We start from the raw sequence: 27,840 nt of genomic DNA, 5'->3' as shown, positions 1-27,840 counted from the left end.
AAGCGCCGGCCTGACGCACTTTAGGTGCCTGCGCAGGGGGAGCAGGGGTAAAACCAAGCGACGGGGAAACGGTCAGTCGCAGCCAAATGGGCACGAACCCCCCCATGCGCCGCGCGTAATGGTACGGCCGGGCCCCCAAACCTTGCAGTCTCACTTGCTGGTGAGATAATCTGGTGGTTGTGGGGGTGGGTTTTGTTGGTGGGTGTTCCTTGAGCGTATGGAGCAGTCGTTTAGATGGAGTCTAATTTTTTGAGAACTTTCCGGAAACCTACCATTCTTACCATCCCAATTATCGGAGAGCTCAGGGTTTCTGAAGCTTTGAGAAAAAGCCCAAATTCAACAGGTATATATTTAGTATGCATATAATTATCTGTCTCCCAAATCTTGCAGCAGTTTGCATTTGACCTTAAGACAATTCATCCTCCATGCTAAATCAGATCAGTACCGAGGTTCGTTTTTAATTGACTGCCTAGGATAAACGGTATTGCATTAGTAATGCTGATGTAATGTGACTCCCGGGGAAGAATTGGTTGGTCATGGGGAAGCTATAGGAACCTTGCGGATGTGACCATAATTTAAGACAGAGAGGAGGCAGGCGGTCGGAGACTTTAGGACACAGATCCAAGGAAAAGAAAGGTACGATTTCGAGACGAGAGGGTGTAAAAGAAAACACATTTTTAAAAGAACGGGAGGCTTTGAAAAATAAAATTCTGAGTTCACAGTGGAATATTCACAGTGAAGGAGAAAGAGAATGGCAACCAAAGGAACGACCGTTCTCTAATGAGCTCAGGTGGGGCTTGTATTTCCTACTAGCATATGCAAAAGATGGAGAGAAAAAGCATATGCGGAAGAATGAATAAAAAGAGGGACAAAAATCTGTAAGAATAGTGTCAGGAGAGCTAAACCTGAGAATGAATGAGGCTTGCAGAAACGCTAAGGAATCAAGAAGGTTGTTTTAATATGCTCATAACAAAATAATGATAATGGTGAAAGAATAGACCTACTGTTTAGGGGGTCCCAGGTTCATAGATGGCAGAGAGAAGAGAGGGAATCTACATTTTTTTGGAATTATTACCTCTACAGTGGTTCAGTGGACAGATCTTTTGCATGTCATCTCCGTAATCCGTAGAGGATCCAATGAAAAAACTCTTACTAGTTCAACTTCACAGATTAGAATTCCTGGTTTAGAGAAGTTAATTTGCTTATGATCACAAAGAAAAATGAAACAGAAGTAAAGCCTAGTAAGTTGGGCACTAAGATCCCATTCTCTCTCCAAGTTAACATTCCATTCCACTTCTATCTTCTCCCATTTTTACCATTAGAAAAATGACCTTCACCCAGAAAAAATGAGAGAGAAACATTAGGAAGAAGAATCTAATGGATGAATTTTATCATCTCTAAACTATGCCCCAACAAGTTGTTTTTTGAAAAGAAAAAGAAGAAGAAGAAGACGACTTGAAAGCCAAGACAGGTGAATAGTTCACCTGGCTGTGCTGAATGAATTCTTGCCTTTAGACAGAGACGAATTACATCCCAGTTAACTTTATTTATTCAACAAATACTGATTAAGTATCTACTATGTGATGGGCACTGAGCTTAGAATTGGAATATAAAGGTAAACATGGTAGTAAATAAACACGAAACTTCCCTCGTGGAGATTTTAATCAGTAATAAGAGTGATGTGAAGGCAAGTAGAGCTTAGGAGCATCTTATCTCGTGTGAAGAATCAGGAAGGCTTCCCGTAGGAAGTGACATTTAAGATAAGGGCTGATGGGCAGGGAGAAGTTAGCATGTGACAGTTATTACCAAAATAAATAGTAAAAATGGTCATGAAAACACTAGAGAAATCTCTGTGAAAGGCATTTATTCACTCACACAATAAATATATATATCAAGGGCCTACTGTGTGCCAGGAAGCATCAGAGCAATGAATAAACTCCCTGCTCACAAGGAGATGCCAGAGACTGGACAAAAACAAACCTTACTGATCTTTAGAAAGCGGGGGAGGGGTGTATTGCTGAAACTGCAGGCCCGGAGATTTGATGTCAGTCTTTAGCAAAATTCTAGGAGCCTTAGGAAAATAGAATGGCTGCATTTAGAACAAGTTATGCCAGCCAGCACTTCTCTCCTTTTCCTTTGGAGTCACCGGCTAGAAGAACAGGCAAAACATTCCCCATTGTATTTTTCATGCTGCCTGGGTTGGCATCAATTGATATCATAGTTGGGGTGGTTTTATAACTTACTTAGTTATTCTACCTTAAAAAAAAAGTGCTGCTGAATGGAGTCATTTCAACCTGCAGCCACCTGGCAAGTGTTTTAACCTTTGTTTGTGCGGTTTTATTGGAGCAGAAATGGAGTGCATGCATGCAAGCAAGAATAAGTAATCTGAAAGGCAGAATTATGAGATTTAGAAAAATGAATTAAAAATAAAAATGAAATTTAATAGAGATTTTGGTGATGATTGTACACTCCTATGAATATACCAAAAAACTTTAATTTTTTTTTTTAAGATTTTTTAAATTTATTTGACAGAGAGACAGTGAGAAAGGGAACACAAGCAGGGGGAGTGGGAGAGGGAGAAGCAGGCTCTCTGCCAAGCAGGGAGACCTACGCGGGGCTCGATCCCAGGACCCTGGGATCATGACCTGAGCCGAAGGCAGACGCTCAACGACTGAGCCACCCAGGCGTCGCTGAATATACCAAAAAACTTTAAATGGGTGAATGTATCTCAATAAAGGTGTCAAAAACTCAGTAGGGATATGTGTGAAGCTCTACATGCCAATTATCGTAGTACAATTGATCTTTATATTCATTTTTTCCTTTTTTTATTTTCCAGAGTCTATGGTTACAAAAGTATGTAACCATACATTACCATACAAAAAAGCATTTAAAAAAAATCAATTAAACACATAGGATAAACATGGAGTAGAACTGTTAGAGGGGGAGAAACAAAATCAATGAATGAATAAATCGTCCTTCATAAAGATGCCATTTCTGATTCACCAGCAGCAGGATTTTTTTTTATCATAAGTGTTATTTTTCTAGCAATAATGAAGATTTGGGATGGACCCTTTAAAAACTACCTTCTGATAATTCTGATGACTAATAAAACAAACTCAATTATCCTTGGCAGGTCAGTTCTGCAGTGTTATGGGAGTCAATCCTGAAGGCTCAGCCCCAAGTTTAGTCCTCCAGCACTTGCAGTGGTTTTGTAAGCACCGAATTCCCTGTATTAAATCCCTTTCTATTTATTTATTTATTTATTTATTTATTTATTTATTTATTTTCCCTTTCTATTTAAAATGCCTAGAGTAGAGGCGCCTGGGTGGCTCAGTCGGTTAAACATCTGCCTTCAGCTCAGGTCATGATCCCAGGGTCCTGGGATCAAGCCCCATGTCGGGCTCCCTGCTCAGTGGGGAGTCTGCTTCTCCCTTCCCCTCTGACCCTACCCCCTACTCGTGCTCTCTCTCTCTCTCAAATGAATAAATAAAAAATCCTTTAAAAAAAATAAAATAAAATACCTAGAGTAGTTTGGGACTCCTATATTAGCATACTGCATGTGAATCACAAAAATATAGTAGTTATTTGTTTTAATACCCATCAGAGAAATTGTATGTTCTTGTATGTGTATATAATTAGAATATCGTGTTTGTGATTTTACCCATGTTAAACCTTTGGGCAAGTCTAACATATACTAAGCAAATGGTATCATTGGTCTATAAGATACAGCAAAAATCACAGGAGTCATTCACAAATCTCAATCATAGAAAAACTCTTCTCTAAGGACATAAGAGTTTTGCTAGTTGAAGGGGTAGAGTATACAATGTATTTATGAAGGCAGGATATCAAGCACTGAAGCAATACTTCCCAAATATTCTGAGGTGTGGGTATTCCTATAGAAGTTACCCAAGGAGGGAGATGAGGAAGGAAGGAAAACTAGCCTTTTTTGTTACGCAAAGGACATTGTATTTGTTATCCTCATTGACTCCTCATACCAATTCTCCAATATCCATATGTCTATGTTGACTTTACAGATAAGTAAACTGAGGCCTCAAGAGAAGCTGTTTAACCTGCTAAAGTTCACGTAGCTACTAAGTGTCTGAGTCTGGGTTTCAACCCAACTTCATTTGATTTCAAAACTTGTGCATGTTCAACTCTTCTGCCTGCTTCCATCTATGTCCCAGCCCTAGGACCTTAGTCATTACCACTAGAAATAAGGATGAAGCTCAGCCACTGAGAAGAGCTGAAATGATTTCTGCAATGTCCAGGGCCAGAGCAGGTCACCCAACCCTCTGATAAGCATTGCTCACTTTGAGGTCTAAGAGTCTAGTTTGAATTTATAATTAGCATGACATTAATAATTGACAGAGTACATCTCAACATTTTTAAACTTACTTGACAATTCCTTTGTCAATAATATGTCCCCAGAAGTAAGTTCTGACATCCAGAGATTTTTAAGTTAAAAATAACACCAAAAAAGATGACACGTAATGCAAAGAAACTACCCCACTTAGTTCCCGTGGCGAAGTCAATTTCCCTCCTGTTTTCCTAAAAGCAGTTCATTTACTGGGTTGTCACAAGTATATCGGAAGGAAGAAAGATAAATGTGAAGGAGGAGAATACATGTTCTCCTTGACTTATACCTTACATGTATTCATATATTCACTCAACAAATGTTTTTTGAGTGTGTACTATGTGCCGGACACTATACTAGGCTTGCCTGGGTTGGGAGTGGGGTTGGCAGATGACAGACACAAGGCATAAACCATGTTTCCTAACTTTTTAAGATAAATCATCAGTTTAAAGCTGCTTTTCAAGGGGGTAGGAGGGGGACCCAGTGCACCACATGTATTTATCAATTGTAAGGCATTTTCCTTTAAAAAATGTTTAAACATGAAAAACACGTGCATCTTAGAAACAGGGAAATGGTCTTTTGTATCAAGCTCTTCACATTAAATTACCGGTCAGTTTGTACTCAGAGAAATGAGGATTTCATGAACTCTAAGATTTCTCTTAGTCCAGCATACTAAGGACCTTGAGCAGCAGAAAATAAAAGATACATAGACCAAATCATATAAAAGTTTGGGTTAAGTCTCCTTTCATCTCTAGTTCCTTTGCCATTAGGCCTTTTTAATGTCACTAGGATACAATAAACAAGATTGATCAGTTAAAATCAGCTTCTGAAGTGTCCTTCAGACCCATTTGTTATCTATTTCCTTTTACCAGGAGATTAGTATATGAAGAATATGATAAGCAGAAAAAATTTAAGTCTATAAATATACCAGGAAGAAATGTTTTCTTGAGAACACTGCTGAGTCTTAACCTAACCAAGCATTTTTTTTTTTTTTCAGAATCCTTAGAGTGAACAAATCAATATATAGATGTCTAGTGTCTTGGTCTTACCTGGACATTTAGCTTCAATGGCCTAAGGATATGAAGCAATAAAAAGAGAACATCTGAACAAGTCAAATTGGAAAAATAACCAAAAACCCTCAACCCCAAACCGTAAGAGACTCTTAATCATAGAAAACAAACTGAAGGTTGCTGGAGGGGAGGGAGGTGGGGGGATGGGGTAACTGGGTAATGGACATTAAGGAGGGCACGTGATATAATGAGCACGGGTATTATATAAGACTGATGAATCATAGAACTGTACTTCTGAAACCAATAATACATTATATGTTAATTAATTGAATTTTTTTTAAAAAGTTAAAAAAAAAACCCTCACCCCATAAATCTACCACCTTAAGAAATTTATAGTTTCATTTCTCCACATACTCCTCCCAGTACTTGGCCATTTATGTGGCCAACTCTGCTGGGTTCCCAACCAGAATTTATTCTCTTCCTCCTTCCTAACTGGCTGCTCACTGTTCTAACCCCAGCTCCACTATGCTTTCTCAGACCCCAGCTCAAATCTATTTTCTTTTGTGGGGGAGTGATGGGAGAGGAGAAGAAAGGAGGACTGTCCTTGAAGATCTTTGTTGACTCTTGGGAGACCAGCAGTATATCAGAAAGTGTGTCCTATGCAGTGTGTTAGTAGACCTTCAGTGGAAGAGCCCCTCAGAGCAGGAGGTCAGCCATAATGCCAGAAGCAGATACCCTGTTTGTTTCTTTTTCTCAGCTGTGAAACTTTCCCCAACAGCCCTTACCCCTTGAAAACTGCTCTTGTGAAAACTGACCAGAACTGAGCCTCATGCCTACCTCAGTAAGGGGACTCTGATCACCTAAGGAGAGTGGGAAGCACATTATAGGTCAAGAAGGAAAAAAATCCACATTGTATCTCAAAAAGGACAAATCATGGGGTGCCTGGGTGGCTCAGTCTGTTAAGTATCTGATCTTGATTTTGACTCAGGTCATGATCTCAGGGTCGTGAGATCCAGTTCGGCATCCGGCTCCGGCAAGGTGTGGAGACTGCTTAGGATTCTCTCTCTCCCTCTGCAGCTTGCCCCTCCCCCCCACCCCATCCCTGTAGCACGCTCTCTCTCTCTTGCTCTCTCAAAAAGAGGGACAAATTGAAGAAACACATTTATCTCTAAAAGAAAAAAGAGAGGTGCGCCTGGGTGGCTCAGTTGGTTAAGCGACTGCCTTCGGCTCAGGTCATGATCCCAGGGTCGTGGGATCGAGCCCCGCATCGGGCTCCCTGCTCCGCGGGAAGCCTGCTTCTCTCTCTCTCACTCCCCCTGCTTGTGTTCCCTCTCTCGTTGTCTCTCTCTGTCAATTAAATAAATAAATAAAATCTTTAAAAAAAAATAAAGAATAAATAAATAAAAGAAAAAAGAGAAAGAAATCCATGCTTAAATATAGGCAATGAAACTGCAGAAAACCACGAACGAGGAAAGAGTTTAGAATCATAAATGAAGATGACACCATTCTCCTCCACAGAACCAAGGAAGTCAAAAGAAAGTGTGGAATAATATACCTTCAAAATGTTGAGAGAAAATAACCATCATCCTTGAATTTCTTTTCAGCAAAACTATATTTTCAAAACAAAGGTGAAAAAAATTATATACAAACAGAAGCTGAGTTGACTACCTAGATAACTATATAAAAGAAACTTCTAAAAGATATAATTTAAAAAATAATGATCCAGTAGATGGTCTGAGAAAAATGATTAAAATAATATTCAGGGGAGGTATGTATGTAAACCCAAATAAATAGATTTGTGTATAATAATATCTAGTGTATAGTATTAATAAAAAAATAGCAGTAAAATACTGTTCAACATAATAATACATATGATGGGAGAAAGTGCAATGAGAGTAAAAGTATTCCAAGGTCCTTTTATTATTCTGGCCAAAGTTAAGAAATTAACTTTAGACTTTGTTAAGTGAAATAGTCATGATAACATCTCAAGGGAAATCAATAAAGAAAAGAAAAATAGATAAATCCAAACAATTAGAGAGAAATAGAATAAAGAAAAAAATACATAATCAAATCCCCAAAAACGCAAGATAAGAGAAAACCCAGAAAATCCAGGACAAATAGGATTAACAAGGTAAGATAGGAAAAAGTCCAAATAAGTCATACTAAATATAAATGACTAAACTTAGATGTTTTATCAAATTAGATTTTAAAAATCTAGATAATGTGCTATTTTTTTTAAAGATTTTATTTCTTTACTAGAGAGAGAGAGAAGAGAGCATGAGTAGGGGGGCGGGTTGTGGGAAAGGCAGAGGGAGAAGCAGACTCCCCACTGAGCAGGGAGCCTGACATGGGGTTCGATCCCAGGACCCTGGTATCTTGACCTGAGCTGAAGGCAGACACTTAACCCACTGAGCCACCCAGGTGCCCCTAGATGTGTCCTATTTTTGAGAGACGTGCCTAAAGTATAAGGATATGGCAAGATTGAAAGTAAAAGGAAGGGGAAAAGTTTTCCAGGAAAAATATTAACCAAAGAAACCTAGTATAACTATATTAATATCAGCATCAGCATAACACATTGTTAAGCAAAGGCATTATTAAAGATAGAGGCCATTGTTTTTTTTTTTAAGATTTTATTTTTTAATTTATTTTTTAAAGGTTTTATTTATTCATTTGACAGAGAGAGAGAGAGAGAGCACAAGTAGACAGAGTAGCAGGCAGAGGGAGAGGGAGAAGCAGCCTCCCCGCTGAGCAAGGAGCTGGATATGGGACTCGATCCCAGGACCCCGGGATCATGACCTGAGCTGAAGGCAGACGCTTAACCAACTAAGCCACCCAGGTGCCCCAATAGAGGCCATTGTTATGATTATTTAATTCACCAGGATGGTATAATGAGTCCAAAATTGTACACTTCTAATAAAGCAGCCTCAAATGTGTAAAACAAATTGATAGGATTACAGGGAAAATGGATAAATCCACTATCACCATGAACCAACCTTTCTCAATTATTAATGGGTCAAGCGGACAATATGGTAAGGAGTATGGTTCTGAGTTAAAACATTTGTGCGATTTCTCAGGCCTGACCTTAGGCAATTACAGCGGTGTTATGTGGCAGGCCTCCTGGGGGCAGCTTCCCATCCCACACCGGACACCAAGCACTGCAGCCCTTGAGAAGAGCTGAAGTCAAGGACTTACGCCTCTCTGGCCAATCATGCTCTTTCACATATATGCATCCCTAGTGCCAGAGTCTTTATTTCTAGGTGTCTTTTTCCGAGCCTGGGGCACAGGTCTTCCAGGTACCCCTTCGGAGGCCTCCTTCTAGGGAGCAGAGGGGGAAACCCTGAGGGCACTTCTACCCAGGCTGACTCAGAATTTTTCCACTCCTAGCCCTTCCCCCTTGTCCTCACTGGGACCACCCAGTCGATAAAACTATTAGACTCTTGTTCCGGGGCTCCCTCAATGGTGGGATGACCCCCACATCTGCACTGATCCACCTGACTTTGATCAGTGTGCTGTTCCCTGTGGGAAAATGCAACAGGGGGAGTCTGCATTCTCTCCACTTTAGCCTCTTGCGTACCATAGCATTAAGTGAATAAAGGCTCAGCTCTTTCATTCTTGGCATGTTGCTTTAATCAGCTACTCTGAAACCTAGCAGCTTGCTTGCTCTCTCTCTCTCTCTCCCCCATCTCAGCTGGCAGAGCTCCTGGCATATAAAAGATTAAACAAAGTCTTTTTGAACACTACAACTAACAGTCTTAATCTAACGGACATACATAAAACTCTGTACCCGACCATTTTAAAATGTGCATTGTTCTCAAGCGTTCATGGAGCATTTACAAAGGTCGATTAAATGCCTCGTCATAAAGCATGACTCAACAAATTCTCATAGAATCAGTAATATGCAGACAGTGTTTTCTAAATGCAATGCAATTAATTCAGATACCAACAATAAAATGACAAATGAGACCTATAAAATTAACTTTGGATATTAAAACGTAAATTTTTTGGTAAATCATTGTTCAAAGTAAAAGTCATTAATTGAAATTTGACAATATTTAAAACTGAACAATATTAAAAGTTGAAATATCAAAATTTATGAGATGCAATGAGAGTAATATTTGAGGGAAATTCATAACATTAGATGCTTATATTAGAAAAGAAGCAATGTGGAAAATTAGTGAGCTCAGGATCCAATGGAAGAAGTTAGAAAAATAAACTCAAGGCAAGTAGAAAAAAGTAGATAATAATGAGCAGAAATAGATGATACAGTAAAACACAATAGAGATGATCAACAAAAGTTGGTTTTTAAAAAAAGATTAATAAGGGAGGGAAACAAAAAAATAAAAAATAAAAAAAGATTAATAAACTAGACAATCACCAGGCAGGATTTGTGGGGGAAAAAGAGATTATTACACAAATAGAAAATATTAAGAATATAAAGTGGGAACACAGTCACATACACATTACAGATTTAAAAGACAGTAAGAGAATACCATGAACAATTTTATGTCAATCAATTTGAAAACTCAGAGAAAAAAATGTAAATACCTAGAAAAGATAGAAAGCCTGCTTGTATAATAAAGTAATTAAAACTCTTTCAATAAAAAAGTACTCAGCCTTATATGCTTACGAGACATCCAAGGAACAGATCATTCCGTTCCTACATCAACTATTCCTGAGAAGCTGAAGAAGGGAAATGTTGGCTGACATCAGGGAAAATGGCAGTATAAGGTCTTTTAAAAATGTCCCCCTGTGTGAAAGCATTTCTCTACACATCCTCCATCAACACTTGTTATTTTCCTTTGGTTCTAGCCATCCTCGTGGGTGTGAGATGGTATCTCATGGTCATTTTGATGTGTCTTTCCCTGATGGCTAATAATGCTGAGCTTCTTTTCATCTGTTTATTGGCCATTTTATATCTGTGGAGAAATTTCTCTTTAACCTTTTGAATCCACTCCAATAATAGTTTTGCTCAAGCACTCCACCCAAATCTTCCTTGATATAGCCACATTTTACTTCAAGAATACTTTCTTGTCCTCCTTTTCCTAGGATGACCTGCAGCATTCTGTCCCATAAACACTTTCCTTCCTCGGCATCCAGGACAGACAACTCTTCTGGGATTTCCTCCCTCCTCACTGACTCTCCTTTTCTGTCACCCTTGTCATCTCTAGACATTAGGTGGTCCCCATCACTCAGTGGTTGAATTTCTTCTGTTCTCTGTACTCATGCCCTTGAAGACCTCATGCAGCTCATGGTCTTAAATCCTGTCTTTATGCTGGGAACTCCCAAATTTATATCTCCAGTCAGACCTCCCCTCTGATCTCCTGTCCAGTGCCTACTCCATATGTCCATTTTGATGTTTAGCACCTAACTTGTCCCCAAATGAATTCTTCATCCTCTCTTCAGACCTGCCCTTCCACACTCTTCCCCATCCAGACAAAGTCAACTTCATTGAACTTCTAATTGCTCAGGCAAAAAATTTCAGCATCACCCCTGGGTCCTCTCTTTCATACCCCAAAGTCCATCAGCAAATCCTGGCAGCTCTATCTTCAAAACATATCCCAAATTCTTGAGAAAATTCTCCAGAAAACTGAGAAAATTATAGGGCAGTCATTAAAAATAACATGCAGACATTTTATGATTAAAACATAGAGTGGAAAGGTGGCATGCAAGTCCTATGTGCGACGTGATTCCAACAATGTAAAATATGCTTTGAATAAAGATTTGAAAGTCACAGAACTAATATCCTAAAAAAGAGATATTTTCATATTGTCCCATATTTTTCTTTGAAAATATTTATCCAGCTATAAAACTGCTGGGAAGATTTCAGTGTTTATAATATTGACAGAGGGATGCCTAGGTGGCTCTGCCTTTGGCTCAGGTCATGATCCCAGGTCCTGGGATTGAGTCCCACATCAGGCTCCCTGCTCAGCAGGGAGTCTGCTTTCCCCTCTCCCATTGCCCCTCCCCCTGCTTATGCTCTCTCTCTCTTTCTCAAATAAATAAATAAAATCTTAAAAAAAAAAATAAAGAGGACAATCACCCAAGGGGTATCAAAAGGCAGCTTCTAAAGAGGTAGATTTCTCTTTTCTGACAAGTTGAAAGAAACTGGGTTGAAGGAAGCTTTGTCAGAACATACCACATTGGATCTTCTCTCCAAGGCCACCATCAAAGTCAAGTTCATGGCTGGGACTTTGTGGTCTTAGTGAAATCTAGGGGCACCTGGGTGGCTCAGTCGATTAAGTGTCTACCTTCGACTCAGGTCATGATCCCAGGGTCCTGGAATCCAGTCCCACATCGGCCTCCCTGCTCAGCGGGGAGTCGGCTTCACCCTCTCCCTTTGCCCTTCCCTGCTTATGCTCTGTCTCATTCTCTCTCTCTCTCAAATAAATAAATAAAATCTTTAAAAAATATATAATATTGACAGATGTTTGTAGAGTACAGTAGCATTTTAAATAGTTCTGTGACATAAGTAAGAAAAGGCACTCATTTTTGGAGACTTACTTGTACCATATACTTTGCAAATTGTTTTGCGATATACTGTCTCATTTAATTCTCTGACTCTTCTACTTTAAAAAAAGATTTCTTTATTTTGAGAGAGAGAAGAGAGGAGCAGAGAGAGAGGAAGAGAGAGGATCCCAAGCACGGAGCCCAACATGGGGCTCAATCCCACAACACTGAGATCATGACCTGAGCCGAAACCAAGAGTCAGACTCCCAACCGACTGAGCCACCCAGGCACCCTTCTGACCCTTTTAAAAAACACAGCTTTATTAAGGTATAATTGACATACAATAAATGTTTAAAATGTCTAATATGTAATTTGATGAGATTGACATATGTATATATCTGTGAAATCATTACCAGATCAAGGTTGTGGGCATATCCACCACCTCAAAAGTTTCCTTGAACACCTTTGTAATTCTTTCCTCCTGCCTCTCCCTGCTTCTTGGCTCCCCCAGCAACGACTGATCTAATTTCTGTCACTATAGATTAGTTTGCATTTTTTAGAGTTTTATATGGAATTATAACATTATGTACTCTTGTCTGGCCTTTTCCAAACAATCTTTTTAGGTCTTATTCACATCTTATGGTTGAAGAAATAGATTCATAGAAGTTATGAAACTTTCCTAAAATCATGCAGTAATAAGAGATGGCCCTGGACTTCCCATCCATTTCTGCCTGTCACCTCAATGTGCTGAAAGTAAAGCCCCACATCGTTCAATTAATTGTCAAAAATTACAATACCAGTAAGTGGCCAAGGTAGGACAGAAACCCACTATGCCACATGTTTCTCGGTTATTTATGTGGCTATTGGAAGGAGCATTATGATAACATTTAGATTTCTTTTTTTTTAAAGATTTTATTTATTTATCCTGAGAGTGAGAGAGAGAGAGTGAACACAAGTAGGCAGAGTGGCAGAGAGAGGGAGGGAGAAGCAGACTCCTGGCTGAGCAGAGAGCCCGATGGGGGCTCCATCCCAGGACCCTGGGATCATGACCTGAGCCAAAGGCAGATGCCCAACCATCTGAGCCACCCAGGCGCCCTGAGATTTCTTTTTTTTTTAGATTATTTATTTATTTATTTATTTATTTATTTGTCAGAGAGAGACAGCGAGCAAGCACAAGCAGGGGGAGTGGCAGGCCGAGAGAGAAGCAGGCTCCTCGCTGAGCAAGGAGCCTGTTGTGGGACTGGATCCCAGGACCCTGAGATCATGACTTGAGGTGAAGGCAGACACTTACCGTCTGAGCCACCCAGGTGCCCCTAGATTTCACTAAGACCACAAAGTCCCAGCCATGAACTTGACTTTGATGGTGGCCTTGGAGAGAAGATCCAATGTGGTATGTTCTGACAAAGCTTCCTTCAACCCAGTTTCTTTCAACTTGTCAGAAGCTGCCTTTTGATACCCCTTGGGTGATTGTCCTCTTTATTTTTTTTTTTAAGATTTTATTTATTTATTTGAGAAAGAGAGAGAGAGACATCGAAAGAGAGAGAGAAAGAGAGCACGAATGGGGTGAGAGGCAGAAGGAGAAGCAGACTCCCTGCCGAGCAGGGAGCCTGATGTGGGGCTCAATCCTAGGACTCCTGGGACTCCTGGGACTCCTGGGACTCCAGGATCATGACCTGAGCTGAAGGCAGACACTTAACCGACTGAGCCACCCAGGCGTCCCTGATTGTCCTTTTTAGCAAAACGCCTGAACTGTGGTTAAGGAGAACTGCTGGTTTTTAGGGTTCCTTCTGTTCTTCCATTCTCTGCTCCTTCTCCTCTCTCTCCCTTCCTTCATTCCTTTCCTTTTTCCCCTTCAGTTTTCTCTTTTAAAGATTCATTTGCAATTTATCCTCATTGTCACTTTTGTTACCACTGCTTTATGATCTAGGTGGCCTAGACTGCCAGAATAATGCACGGCATCAGAGCAAAATGCTTGGTTTGTGATTTCCAAAACCGCCACGTTGTTATAGCTTGATTTGCAATTAATACATTTACGAGGCTTATATGATGCCTTTCTATCTCAGAGATCATCTAAGTTTTACCTTGAACACCTTTTCAGTAATTGCAAAGTGTAATTACTGCCTTTGGAGTTGTTTACATATTGAAAACAAGTTTATAAAGACAGAAGCAGTTTACAAGCAGTAAGATGACACCCTGAAAAAAGTATTAAAATTATTGAATGCTTGTCAGAAAGGCGGGGAAAAGACCTTTATAGTCTTTTAAATCATCTGTTTAAAAAATGATTATAATTGTGTGCAACTATTGTATTTTATGTGTGTGAAGTTAAATGTCAGAAACCATATGTTTCAACAAAATTTCTGAAGATCTCAGCTAGCTAACCTATGAAAAATAATGTTCCATATCCACTGGGGCAAAGTTTTTAAGGAAATACAAGGAGCTGTGGCAGCAACTCCCATATCACAAATGCAAGCTGGAATACTCCGGGGACCACATGTCAATATGAACGTTAATTGGTACATGAGACTGACTTCTAAAACAGCAAGCCGGAAAGGAATCAAAATCATCTTTAGAGACTGGCTACACATATCCTTGGATTTAATGCCCAGCAGCTCAGCAGAGTAGGAAGACAGTATGAAACAATTCTTTAAATGATGCTATTGATAAGGGAGGGACAAGTTAACCTCCATCCTTTCTCCTAAACAATTCCAGGTTAGGGGCACCTGGGTGGCTCAGTCGGTTAAGTGTCTCCCTTCGGCTCAGGTCATGATCCCGGGGTCCTGGGATCGAGCCCCACATCGGGCTTCCTACACAGTGGGGAGTCTGTTCCTCCCTCTTTCTCTGCCCCTCTCCCCGCTTGTTCTCTCTCTCTTTCTCAAAATAAATAAATAAAATCTTAAAAAAAAAAAATTCCAGGTTGTAGATTTGAGTTTGTACTTATGAGACCCTGAAATAGCATTAAGTCCGTTTTTTAAGAGGCAGACCAACTGTATACATGAAACCTGGCAAAATTTTAATAAAGAAATAAACAAAATATTTCTTCTATGAAGAAATTCTTCATGACTTCTATGCTTGTGGAACCTGATTGTTCTCATCTCTGATATTTTCAAACTTATCTTCTATTCATTTTTATGTAGCAGGCCAGGCCTAAGAGGTTGTACATAGGGCAAAATTGATGTCGGTGATGAGAGAGAACTAAATATAGCATGGTAAAGCAGTCAAAGTTTTCAGTTTAAAATATCCAATTGAAAACATGAAATCCAGAGGACAAAAAAGTATAAAATGAACATTAGGGTAAAAGGTGGGAAATGAAATGTTCTAATTCAGGCCAGATTCCAACTCTTTTGACTTCAGCGGTGTTTTATTCTAGGGATACCTGGATCTCTCTATTTTTATATGTCCTACATTCTATGAGCACAAAAAGTGGAGAAGACACAGAATGTGCCAAGATGAGGATACCCACATATTTTCCAATTACCTTGGCAGAGTTACGTCACCTCTCTGAACTTCTCCCGTATGTAAAATGAGTCTGCTCACAGCGCCCTGGGGATTGCGTTCATGAATTAAGTGCTTAGCAAATAGAAAGCCCTCAGACATGCTAGTTATTATCAGGGGAAGGACTAAAAACATAAAATGGTGTCATGGACGTCCGAGTTCTTGCCTTTTCTTGCATTGGTCTACAGGATGGAGCCGGTTTTTGTCTCTCGTTCCAAGTAGCCAACGCTGTCTGCCACTGCTCATCAAACTTCACTCAAATACCCCTTACAGCAGAAGAACCTTGAACTCTGGGAGCCCTTAGTTGCCTGCCTCAGGAGAGATGTGCCTTTTGAGATGATACGTTTCAGCTAAAAAGTGGTTTTTGTCCATTTTGTACTTTCCTTCATAAGAGAGGTGCATTTGTTCTAATACAAAATATTTCTCTGGGGCGCCTGGGTGGCTCAGTTGGTTAAGTGTCCCACTCTTGGTTTCGGCTCAAGTCATGATCACAAGGCTGTGAGATCGAACCCAGGGTCAGGCTCCATGCTCAGCGCTGAGTCTGCTTAAGATTCACTCCCCCTCTTTCCCTCCTCCTCTGCTCCTCCACCTGCTTGTGCTCACTCTCTCTCTCTCTCAAATATAATATAATATAATATAATATAATATAATATAATATAATATAATATATAATAAATATAATATAATACAATATAATATAAATATAATACAGTATAATATGATAAAATATTTCCCCCATGTTTTCTAGCACACTGTCACTCCAGAAGTATTTCTAAGTATTCCTGAAATGTGGTTGCATGTTCCCAGGGTGTGAAAAACCCAGTTTGAGAAACAGACTTGCTCCCAGCCCTTAGGATCTCTTTAGTTCGGAAGAATCAGTGAAAGCAGATCCTTTGCCCAAGCAGGTAATTGTCCTCTCTGAGGACCTGTAACTAGCATGATTTTCACTTTTCTGGGGCTGCCTCCTCTCTCATGGGTATTCCCTTATTGCTGGTTGTCTCCAGTTTTAAAGAAGCGGAGCCAGAGAGAAGAATTCAGTGCACTGTGATTTATTGATGGTAAAGCCTTATATCCAGGTAAAGCCTTAAAGGGAGGGAAGGAAGCAAAATAAAGGAGGGGAAAGAGCCAAGCGGGGTTGTGGTCTCAGGTCAAGTCTGACCTTGGCCTGATCCACCGGGGAAAAGCATGAATCTCCCTACAGAATTGTCCTTCCTTTGAGACAAGGCAGCAGCCCCTCTACCCAAGAGTCTGTCACTTGTGCTGTCTTGGTGGCCTGTTTGAACGCTCCATCAGGCTAGCAGCTTCCAGGTGGGGTGGTTGGAGACCCAATCAGTGGATCCCTCGCTCTTGAGCTCATCCCACATCTCCTTGGCTGTAAAGTGGGTCTCCTCGCTTTGTGTGCTCCCCTGGCAGGAGGACTCCAACGCGAAGTCCTCGGATAGTAAAGCAGGATGAAGCCCTGTAGACAGGAGAGGCTAAGGCACGCCAGTGATACGTGGCTGTTTCTATGAAGATGAGCTGCTGGTGCTCTCAGGATGGAAGAGATGCAGTATAGTCACTGCAAGGGATCAATGGGAGGCTCTGTAGGACGTCCAGAAAGTGCAGAGCTCTTAACACTGCATTAGGATGGAATGTGAGAAAGGAAACCCAGCTCTGAGGCAAGACCATAAATGTATGCTGCTGCCAATTCCATGGGAGAACAAAGTGTTTCTGCCCTTCCTTTTGGATTGGAAATGGAAAAGTATCAAATCAGTGGCTGCATGCCATGTAACAGAGGCCACATTAATCTGCTCTAACAAGGACCCCACTCCTGACAGGTAGATATGGTAAAGCTACTGCTTGTGGTCTGTTGTCCTCTTCCAGGATCCATCCGGCCTCTCTTGAGAGCAACCCCTGGTACCACTACCATGCATCGCCACAGGCTGTTGCAGGACCCTTATTCCTAGGGACTTGGTCAATGAGTCTGGGACTGAAAACTGAATCACGTCCTGAACCAGGCGAGGAATTATAACTTCTCATTGGGGTAACCTCTCTTAGTCTCATGGTCTTTCATCCCTGATTTCTTCTATTCGAAAGTGGTATCCTCATCAATTGCCCATCTATTTTGCCCCTGGGGACATCATGTTCTACTATCTCAATACACCTCTGCAAGTCAGGCTGCCTATTCATTGCCAACCTGACCTTGTTGATTATTATAATTGCAACCCTTGGCTATATACATAGGAGTAGAATTGCTGGATTAAATGGTAATTCTATGTTTAACTTTTTGATAAACTGCCAGACTGTTTTCCAAAGTGGCTGCATCATTTTGCATTCCCACCAGCAGGGGATGAGGATTCCATTTTTTCCACGTCCTCCCCAGCCCTTGTTTTTCTCCTTTTGATTCTAGCCATCCTAGTGGGTATCTAATTGTGGTTTTGATTTGCATTTCCCTAAAGGCTAATGATGTTACTTATCCTTCAAGTGTGATTTGGCCATTTGTAGATCTTCTGGGAAGATACATCTATTTGGATCTTTTTGCCCATTTTAAAAATTGAGTTACTTGTCTTTTTATTATTGGGTTGTAAGAGTTCTTTGCATAGGGCGCCTGGGTGGCTCAGTTGGTTAAGCGACTGCCTTCGACTCAGGTCATGATCCTGGAGTCCCAGGATCGAGTCCTACATTGGGCTTCCTGCTCAGCAGGGAGTCTGCTTCTCCCTCTGACCCTCCCCCCTCTCATGTGCTCTCTCTCTCTCTCTCATTCTCTCTCTCAAATAAATAAATAAAATCTTTAAAAAAAAAAAAGAGTTCTTTGCATATTCTAGATACAAGTCCATCATCAGATGTATGATTTACAAATACTTTCTACCATTCTGGGGGTTATCTTTCCATGAGGTCATCTAGCAGGACCCTCACTTCAACATCTGCTTACCGGGTACCTGGTAGATGACTGATAACACTCTAGATGTCAGGAATTTGCAGATCAGTAAGGCATGTTTTCCACCTGCAGGAAAGGTGAAGCAGCACAGACTTGAGACACCCGGATCAGCTCCTGGTTTTCCTCAGTCCTCTGGCCACTCCTCATCTCTCCAACCTTTTCAGTTGCCCCAGAGCTCAGTCCTGAACTCTTCTCTTTTCTAATTATTCTCATTCTCCTAATGATCTTATCCATCGGTAAACAAATGGTCCCCAAATGCGTATCTCTATCTCAGGATCCCTCCCCTGCTTGCCAGACTCGTCTATACAATTGCCCAGTTGATGTATTCCCCTGTATATCTAATAGACATCACAAAATTAAGGGACTAAATCTGAACTTCCGTTATTACTCTCAAAATTGTTCTACCCCTAGCCATCTGTGTCATTAAATGGCAATCCTGTTCTTCATCATTCAAGTCAAGAACCTTACAGTCATCTTTGACTCCTCTTTTTCTCTCACACCCAACATTCTGCTTGACAGCAAATTCTAATATCTCTACATTCAAAATATACCCAGATTATTTTTTTTCTTTTTCTCCCCCCCCTTTTTTTTAAAAGATCTTACCTCTTTATTTGACAAAGAGAGAGAGAGCACAAGCTGGGAGAGCAGGAGATGGAGAAGCAGGCTCCCCCCCAAGCAGGGAGCCTGATGTGGGGCTTGATCCCAGGACCCCGGGACCATGACCCAAGCTGAAAGTAGATGCCCAACCAACTGAGTCACCCTGGTGCCCCAAAATATATCCAGATTCTCACAACTTGTCACCACCTGACTCAGTGCTAACAGCTGGGTTTGAGTCAATAGCATCTCTCATCTGGATTATTGCATTGGCCTTTAATTCATCTTCCTACTTCTGCCCTTATCTGCCTCCTACAGTCTATTCTTAACATAGCAGCGTGAGTGAATTCATTTAAAATGTCAGATCATGTCACTCTGCTTATAACCCTCCCATGGCTTTCTATCTTAAGCAGAGAAAAAGTTGAAGCTCCTGTAGTATTCTTTGAGGCCATACACCACCTTGTCTCTCTCCCCTTACCTCTGTATCTCATCTCCTCCTAGTCTCCCCTTCACTAACACCACTCAGCTACACTACTTCCTCAGTCATGTTCATGCCCAGGGTCTTTGCACTTGCTGTTCTCTTTGCCTGGAATACTCTTCTTGAGGTAGCCTTATGACCACCCCCTTACCTTTCTCAGGCCCTGGCTTAAATATCTTTTGTATCTATCAGGGTTCAGTCAGGGAAGCAGAGCCGCTGTGAGTGTTGTGGGACAAGGATTTATTATAGGAATTAGATCATACATAGCTGTGGGACCAACTGGGGACATGAAAGTCTGGAATGGTGACATTCACTAGCCAATTCTCCTGAAGCACTGATGCAAGATAGAGCTTGCTGGGAAATCTGAGGAGCCAAGAACATTCAGCCGCTAAAGTAGACCACGAAGGGGGGAGTTTATAGAGAGATCTATGGAAATCTGTTTCTTCTGTGTAGTTATAGCCTCTGTGAGTTAGCAGCCAAGTATCTGGTGGTGGGCCTGGGGTCACTCTTGGCTGCTCTTCTAAACATATTTAATTTTCAAATAAAGACAAGAGCAAAAACATGCTTCTACTTAACATGATGCAACTATTTCTCAAGCAGCTTATAATGCAAAATTCTACTTTTTCAATAATAGAGTTATGGATACATTCATTTTGTAGCTGAGTTAAGCCCCTCTTTGATATTCTGTAATATAAATCCTAAAATTTAAGGTTGACTGCTATTAACACATTATGTTAGATAGTAGGAAAATGGAACAGAGAAAAAGAAAATATATACACAAATACATTCCTATCAAAGGAAGAAGGAAATGTTCATAACTACTATAGTCCTTGTTTCTGCAACTGATCATTTGATCATCATTCATATTTATGACTTCCTTCTTCTATTCCCATAGGCCTTCTTGGCTGTCAGCATGGATTGAGATGAGAGAAGGCACCGTAGCAAGAGTGGAAGTCATAGGGGTGAGTCACTTGCTCACATGACTTGCTTATGCCTTCAGGATCTGCCAGAGGCCCGTCTTGACCACTTCCATTTAAAGATGGAGTGCTGGAGGCGCCTGGGTGGCTCAGTCGTTAAGCGTCTGCCTTCGGCTCAGGTCATGATCCCATGATCCTGGGATCGAGCCCCGCATCGGGCTCCCTGCTCCGCAGGAAGCCTGCTTCTCCCTCTCCCACTCCTCCTGCTTGTGTTCCCTCTCTTGCTGTGTCTCTCTCTGTCAAATAAATAAATAAAATCTTTAAAAAATAAATAAATAAATAAATAAATAAAGATGGAGTGCTGCTGGGCACATCCAGCTCTATGGCTTGATGGGTCAGCCAATACCCACATTATAGGAGCTTTAGTGTGAATAGTTCAGTCTTTGCTAGGGCCCAACAGCAGCTAGAAGCTGTTTCTCAAAAAGGAGGATAGTTCTATTCAGAGGGTGGCATAGCTTTGCTCAAAATCCAACAGTCTGAACTGAGGAGCCAGCGAATGGCTCCATATGGCATCCCTATCGGTCACAGACACTTTGATCACCAGGAGATTTACGGGGCCAGACAGCCCAGATGGCCATGCAGCTTTCATGGCAGCCCGGACCCATTGGAGAGTCATCTCTTTCTCTGTACTCCAACCAAAATGGGGAATCCTTTGGGTTGTTGGGTAGATGGGTCAAAGCAGCAGTCCTAAATATGTCTATTGCTTCCCAAACACCCTAACAACATAAGGTATTCTACTTTTTCCTATTGATAAGGGGACCATATGCAGCAACTTGTCCTTACCCTTAGAAGGGATATTTTGATGTGGCCCATGCTCTGGACTCCTAGAAATTTCATTGAGGTGGTAGGTTCCCAAATTTTTGTGTTTTATATCCCACCATCCGGCCCTGTGTGTCTGTCTGAGGTGTCCAGGGTGGTTGCTATTTCTCTGCTTGCCCACAGATTCACTCCATGTGAAATCACACTCACACCCTTTCAGTGCAGATTAGTCAAGTCCACACCTTCTTCACTTTCTGCACCCTCCCCCACAAAACCCTAAGTTCCAGGAACACTGAACTTCTTATCGTTCTCTAAAAATGCAGTGCCCTTGCAGGTCTCCGGATATTGATTGTACTCTCAATACTGGATGGCTATTTCCTCTCTCCTCTTAGTAAATTTCTGCTTCTTCCTTTAAGATAGAAATAAAATATCTCCTCTGTGAAGCCTATCCCTCATTCCTCTCCACTGTGCTCCTATAACCCTCTTTTATTCCTTGATTATGCATCTATCATGTCATATGAGAATTACCTGCTTCTAGGTAAAGACTCCACAGCACAGTCTGCCCTACTTCTTTTCCTATCCTCTGATCTTGGCATGCTTCACTGCATCAGTTAGAGCTCAGTAAATGTGCACTGAATTAATTAAGCTTCCTTTCTAGCCGACTGTCTTCAAAGTGGCTGTGATCAGCACAGTGCTGAGCTATCTTTACTATTCGTTATTTTGAATAATTAATATGCTAATTTTTCTTCTCATATGCTAATTTTATAATTGCATTTATTACATGTTTTATAGATGATACATGGGAATGAGACCCCCACATTCCTATTCCCATAAAAATTTGGAAATAAAAATTTACCCGATAGTTAAACAAGGAAAAAAAATCCACATACAGTGGATGTAATTCATCTTATGTTGGAAGAAGGCCAAGATATTTTCTGTAAATGTGTGACTGAGGAATGGGTTTGTCCAAAACTTCAGTTTAGGCCTCCAACAGGTCAAATGAAGGAGACAGGATTGGAATTTGATTATGATCAATATGATCCTAGTGTCCTAAATAATGGGTGTGAGAAACCACTGTCTAGCACTGACACGGAAGCCCCAAGAGCCAGAGGCTGGCAGGATCCTTTCCAGCCCTGCCCAGGAGTACAGCCCGACCCCTAAATGGGAGTCCTCCAGTGCAGCCACCATTACATGGGTGCGGCAGGCTGTCAGAACCTCAGATCATTCTGCTTTTGGTGTCATACCGTTCTCACCCTTAGTCTGATTCCACTGGATCCAGCAAATGCCCTTCTGTTTGCAATTTGGCTTCTATCACAGCATACAGGATGTGATAGTTGTAGTTCTTACTATAAGTTAATAAGGAAGCTGTGAGTGTGGTGAATGTGAGGTATTCTGACCAAATCAAGTCTCTGGGACTAGAAGCTGAGACTCTGACCCAGTTTTGGCAGCCAGTCTCCCTTTACCCCAGTACCTGACCTCCTTCTGTACTTTCTCTCAAACCCACAGGTATGACCACCTCCTAAGCGTTCATATCTGCTTCTTAGTGGGCTCCCTTAGGACTCATATAGGACCCTACTATGTTACTTTCTTTTAAAAAATAACAATCTTGAGGGTGCCTGGGTGGCTCAATTTGTTAAGCACCTGACTCTTGATTTCCGTTCAGGTCATGATCTCAGGGTCATGAGATCAAGCCCTTTGTGTCGGGCTGTGTGCTTGAGATTCTCTCCCTTTCCTCTCCCTCTGCTCCTCCCCCTGCTCTTGCATCCACGTGTGCTCTCTCTCTCTCAAATAAATAAATAAATATTAAAAAATAAAAATAAAAATATCCATCTTTGTCTCTACTTTAGATCAGTGTTCTTCAAACATTTTTGGTTAGCATGGACCACAAACAATGTACCCGCCTCACACATTTTTTAATTGACATACAAAATTTTTTATCATAAGCTTAAATCAGTGCAAAGCTTAAATCTGGTGCATTAGACATATTGATAAAGTTTTACTCTTTTAAATGTATCCAGTGGCTGGGGCACCTGGGTGGCTCAGTTGTTGAGCGTCTGCCTTCGGCTCAGGTCATGATCCCAGGGTTCTGGGATCCGGCCCCGCATCGGGCTCCCTGCTCCGCGGGAAGCCTGCTTCTCCCTCTCCCACTCCCCCTACTTATGTTCCTGCTCTTGCTGTCTCTCTATCAAATAAATAAATAAAACATCTTTAAAATAAATAAATAAATAAATAAATAAATAAATAAATAAATCCAGTGGAAATAAATACCATAACAATTTGATACTCACTATCATGTATTTTAAAATACTTAGACCAGCTGTTCATTAACATTTTACGTTGTTTCTTTTTGCTCTTTATCTCATATTTCTTTTTTTTTTTTTTAAGATTTTATTTATTTATTTGAGAGAGAGAGAAAGAGAGAATGAGGGAGAGAGAGCACAAGAGGGGGTAGGGTCAGAGGGAGAAGCAGACTCCCCACTGAGTGGGGAGCCTGACTGGGGACTCAATCCCAGGACCCCAGGATCATGACCTGAGCTGAAGGCAATTGCCCAACCAACTGAGCCACCCAGGCTCATATTTCAATTCCATTTCTCCCAGAAAATTTCATCCTAATATATTTTAATGCCTAAAAGTCTTTTATTTATTATTCTAGCATAATTCTCTGCACCATAGACATTCAATTTTATTCTTATTTCTTGTGATCTAAGTCTTTAAATTTAAAAGTACCTTCTAGTTTGAGTTTCTATTATTATCAGCACATTATTAATCAAAATATCATAAATATGTCACAAATTTTATGGATAATTATTAAACTCAAAAAGCAAATTTTTTGGAAGTGCATATCTTTTTTTTTTTTTTTTTATTTGAGAGAGAGAGAATGGGAGAGAGAGCACATGAGAGGGGGGAGGGTCAGAGGGAGAAGCAGACTCCCCACCGAGCAGGGAGCCCGATGCGGGACTCGATCCAGGGACTCCAGGATCATGACCTGAGCCGAAGGCAGTCGTCTAACCAACTGAGCCACCCAGGCGCCCAAGGAAGTGCATATCTTAAGATGAATAAGGCTTCATTTAAGAAAATGAGTTTATCTATTTGTGGATGAATAAAGGCACTCCTACTGCTAGAAGGTTTATAATGATAATAATAATAATAATAGTAAACTTTCTTTTCCTACTGTTGAGACAGGGCTTAATATCAATTTCGTTTCTATATTCAATGTTATAGATATGGCTCTGAGAAAGCTTGTTCACATCAAAAAAAAAAAAAATAGATGGGAATAGAAAGAATTTCATTGTAGCTCTGTCCATACATTTTTTTGCACTCCATCTAAGTTATATGCCCAAAATCATACAAATATTAGGTTCCGTCATCTATTAGCTGACAACTTCATTCCTTCTGCCTCCAATTTTGTTAATTGCCAAGAATTGGAATGAGTGGACTTGCAAAACAATCCAGTTTCCATAGTCTTTAGCTGCCTCAGCGCCATGGGGAGCATGTTGAATTGTCCTTTTGCTTGATTTTACAGCCGAGGCAATGCACCAGTTAGAATCAGTTTGCCGAGATGTGCCTTCCTTCTGTAAAGAGGCTGAGGAGCGAATGTGAAAGGGAAGATGGGGAGGGAAGACCAGCCTGATGCACACAAGCTCGGGGCAGTCTTTTAGGAAAGAGTTTTCCCTTACAGAAACGGCTGTGAGGACTCGAGAGTCCAAGCCTCTCTGTTCATCATAGAGTTCCCACTTTGATGTCCGGAGCCTGGTTAAAAGATTTTACCCACTTGAATTCTTTTCTTTCTTTTTTCCAATATTTTATTTATTTATTTGTTTGTTTGTTTGTTTATTTATTTATTTATCAGAGAGAGAGAGAGCTGGAGCGAGAGCGAGCGGGAGCATGCTAGGCTGGGGGAGTGGCAGGCTCCCCGCCTTGCAAGGAGCCTGATGCGGGACTCGATCCCAGGATCCTGGGATCATGACCTGAGCTGAAGGAAGACGCTTAACCGACTGAGCCACCCAAGCGTCCTTTTTTTTTTCTTTTTGAATTAATTTCTTCTAATTTCTGTCGTGTTTTCTCCAGTCTAAGGGAATTGGACAGATCTGTAGGTCACTGTCACCAAATAGCGAGACGTTTAGTAGCTCGAGGGTGTAGAGGCTGTTTTCTACATGTTTAGCAAATGCAATTTGTGTGTGTCGTCAATGTATCACCACAGAAAAGGACAGTAACATTTTGCAAGTTCTTTTCAGACTTTGTCTTTGATACCTTTGACAGTCTCTAAAGTTTTGAAATAGTACTTTATGGTAGTAAAATTTTTCCTGTACAATGTTTATCTATACATAAAGGTGTTTATTTGGAGTGGATGGGTGTGTTGGTTTCCTAGGGCCAAGGTAATAAAATACTACAAACTGGTAGAAACAGAAATTTATTCCCTCAAGATTCTGGGGGCTGAAAATCCAAATTCAAGGTGTCAACAGAGTTGATTCTTCCTGAGGGCTTGCAGGAGACTCTGTTCTATGTCTCTTTCCTAGCTTCTGCTGACAGACAGAATTCTTGGGGTTTTGGGCTCCTAGATGCATCTGTCCCATCTTCACCTCCAGCTGCATGTGGCATTCTCCCCATGTCTCTGCATTTTTACACGGCTGTCTTCTTAGAAGGACATCAACCATCATGGTTTAGGGGCCTACCTACACCAATACAACCTCATCTTAACTAATTCCATCTATAATGACCTATTTCCAAATAAGGTTGCATTCTGAGGTACTGGGTTAGGATTTCAACTTACGTTTTTGGGGAGGGGACACAATTCAACCCATAACAGTGGGTCAGAGATGAGCCTGATAATGGCTTTTGTTTTTTATAATAAATACTCTGATGGTTGAACTGTGTTGGAACAGCCCGTCAAATAGCACCATCATCAAATCATTGCCTAGGACATAGTGGGTACTCAGATATGTTTGTTAAATGAATGTTGCCACTGAGGAGATCAGGACCAAAAGACACGGACCTCACTTACTGGCCTGGTCAATGAGTCCGATCATGACTTCTCGCCACATAGAAATTGGGCATTAGTCAGTTCTGAGGATGAGGGAAACCTCTCCTGCTCCCCAGTTATTGAGATACATAAGCCACTTAGGAGAATGGTGGCCATTTGGGCAGAAATTATTTCCATTTTACTGAAAAGTTTCAAAAAGAAAATGTTTATCCTTAAAGCTTCATTTCAGGTGAAATCATGTTTTAGACTTTTGGATAGCTTTTAGGCCAAGGCAATTGAGAGGAAAACAACTTTGTGAGGAAAACAACACATATTCCAAAATGACAATAATAGGCATTATCAGGTGTTAGTATGTTCCAAAATTAACAAATTCCTCATAATTAATTGATATTTGTATTGCATTTACTTCATATGTGTTTGCTTTTGAAAGAATATCCTCTGGATCTCCTTCTGTTTAAGCCTTACTTTTCTTTATTGTTGTTGTTTTTTATTGTTGTATATATTTCTTACTTTTCCTGTATCTTTAGTGCCTACTTTCTAGGCTACCTCTTTAACTTACATGTATATTATGCTGTAAACATGTGTAAAATGTGTGATATTCCTACCCACTCTACTTTAAATTTCTGTAATGAGAAACCCATATAACACCATATGTTAACTAACTGGAATTAAAATTAAAAATTAAAAAAATACATGTCTGTAATGAATACTAAAGAAGTCACGGACAAAATAATCGTTGCTCAGTAATGAGGTGGTTCATATTAAAGGTGATCTTTATGAACTTTGTATCTCATTGCATATGCCTTTGACATCCATTCATTTTTTTTATGTGTATTTGTTTTCTATTTTGTTGTTTTTAAATGGTGAAAACAGGACCCAATGCGTTTGTTTTCTGATGATCCTAATCCAACAGGAACTTGGCCACTCTACCATATTTCATGTCTAGTGTTGGTTTTCTTTATTGTAAGCTCTGCCAACTTTTGGTGGTTTCTGTTTCAGGTCAACTGACACATTAGGGAAGAGTCTTAAAGGCTAATAATCCCTCCTTTATGAATTCAGTTCTAGGGATGCTAGAGCCAGTTTATAAACTGTTAGCTTTGGAAAATACCTTAGGAACTAGTAATAGGCTTCAACAAAATGTTTTATGCACTAAGCTGTCATAGAGGTCACATTTCTTCTTAAAAAAGAAAAGGTTTTAAGACTATGCATAACCATACCAGAGTAGATGGGTTATCATGGAGTAGCAAACAACCCCCTGATCTCTGTGGCTTCAAACAGCAATGGTTTATTAGCTGCTCACACTACATGTCCACAGAAGGTCAAGGGAGAGACTCTGCTTCTGGTAGTCCTCCAAGGGATCCAGGCTGATATCACCTGGGCATGAGCAAAAGGCATACTGGCTCTTAAAGTTTCCACTTGGCAATGACACACATCATTTCCACTCATAATTTGTTGGACAATGCAAGCCATATAGTCATGCTTGAATTAAAGGGGAGTGGGAAATGCAATTCTACCACATTTCCAGGGAGAGGAGAACTGGAATATTTTTGGACAGGCTTAACCTCTACAATGCCCTGAATGACAGATAGGTATCTAAAAGCAAAAGCAATTCTGGTTATTGGAAATATTCCAATAATACCACAGAGAAGGGACCTCAATGTTTGGTCAGACTTTGGAGATGTGTAGTAGCTTCTCAAATGTCTTTCTTCTCCTTCACTATAGTCTTGCCAGATTTTCCATTATCTGATATTTTATATTCACCTTTTCTGTGAGAACTATGTGATGATTTGTATAGCCAGGCAGTCCAAAACTTCTTCTATTTCAATATTCT

General features: G+C 40.6%; 1 long non-coding RNA gene across 2 annotated transcripts; it reads left to right on the top strand.

The window, feature by feature from the left end:
• Positions 1–5: 5 nt before the first annotated feature.
• LOC118525987 (uncharacterized) lies at positions 6–26,802 on the top strand. 2 transcript variants are annotated; one of them, XR_013446325.1, is made up of 5 exons: positions 6–160; positions 1,323–1,471; positions 5,352–5,505; positions 20,188–20,254; positions 24,881–26,802. It is a non-coding gene; the product is annotated as an uncharacterized LOC118525987 (long non-coding RNA). The 2 variants fall into 2 exon arrangements; XR_013446326.1 differs by lacking the exon at positions 1,323–1,471.
• The last annotated feature ends 1,038 nt before the right edge of the window (positions 26,803–27,840 follow it).

The sequence above is a fragment of the Halichoerus grypus genome, chromosome 3, assembly GCF_964656455.1.
Source record: "Halichoerus grypus chromosome 3, mHalGry1.hap1.1, whole genome shotgun sequence".
NCBI lineage: Eukaryota > Metazoa > Chordata > Mammalia > Carnivora > Phocidae > Halichoerus > Halichoerus grypus.
Note: the sequence above shows the minus strand (reverse complement) of the source record. Positions and strands in the feature narration are given on the sequence as shown.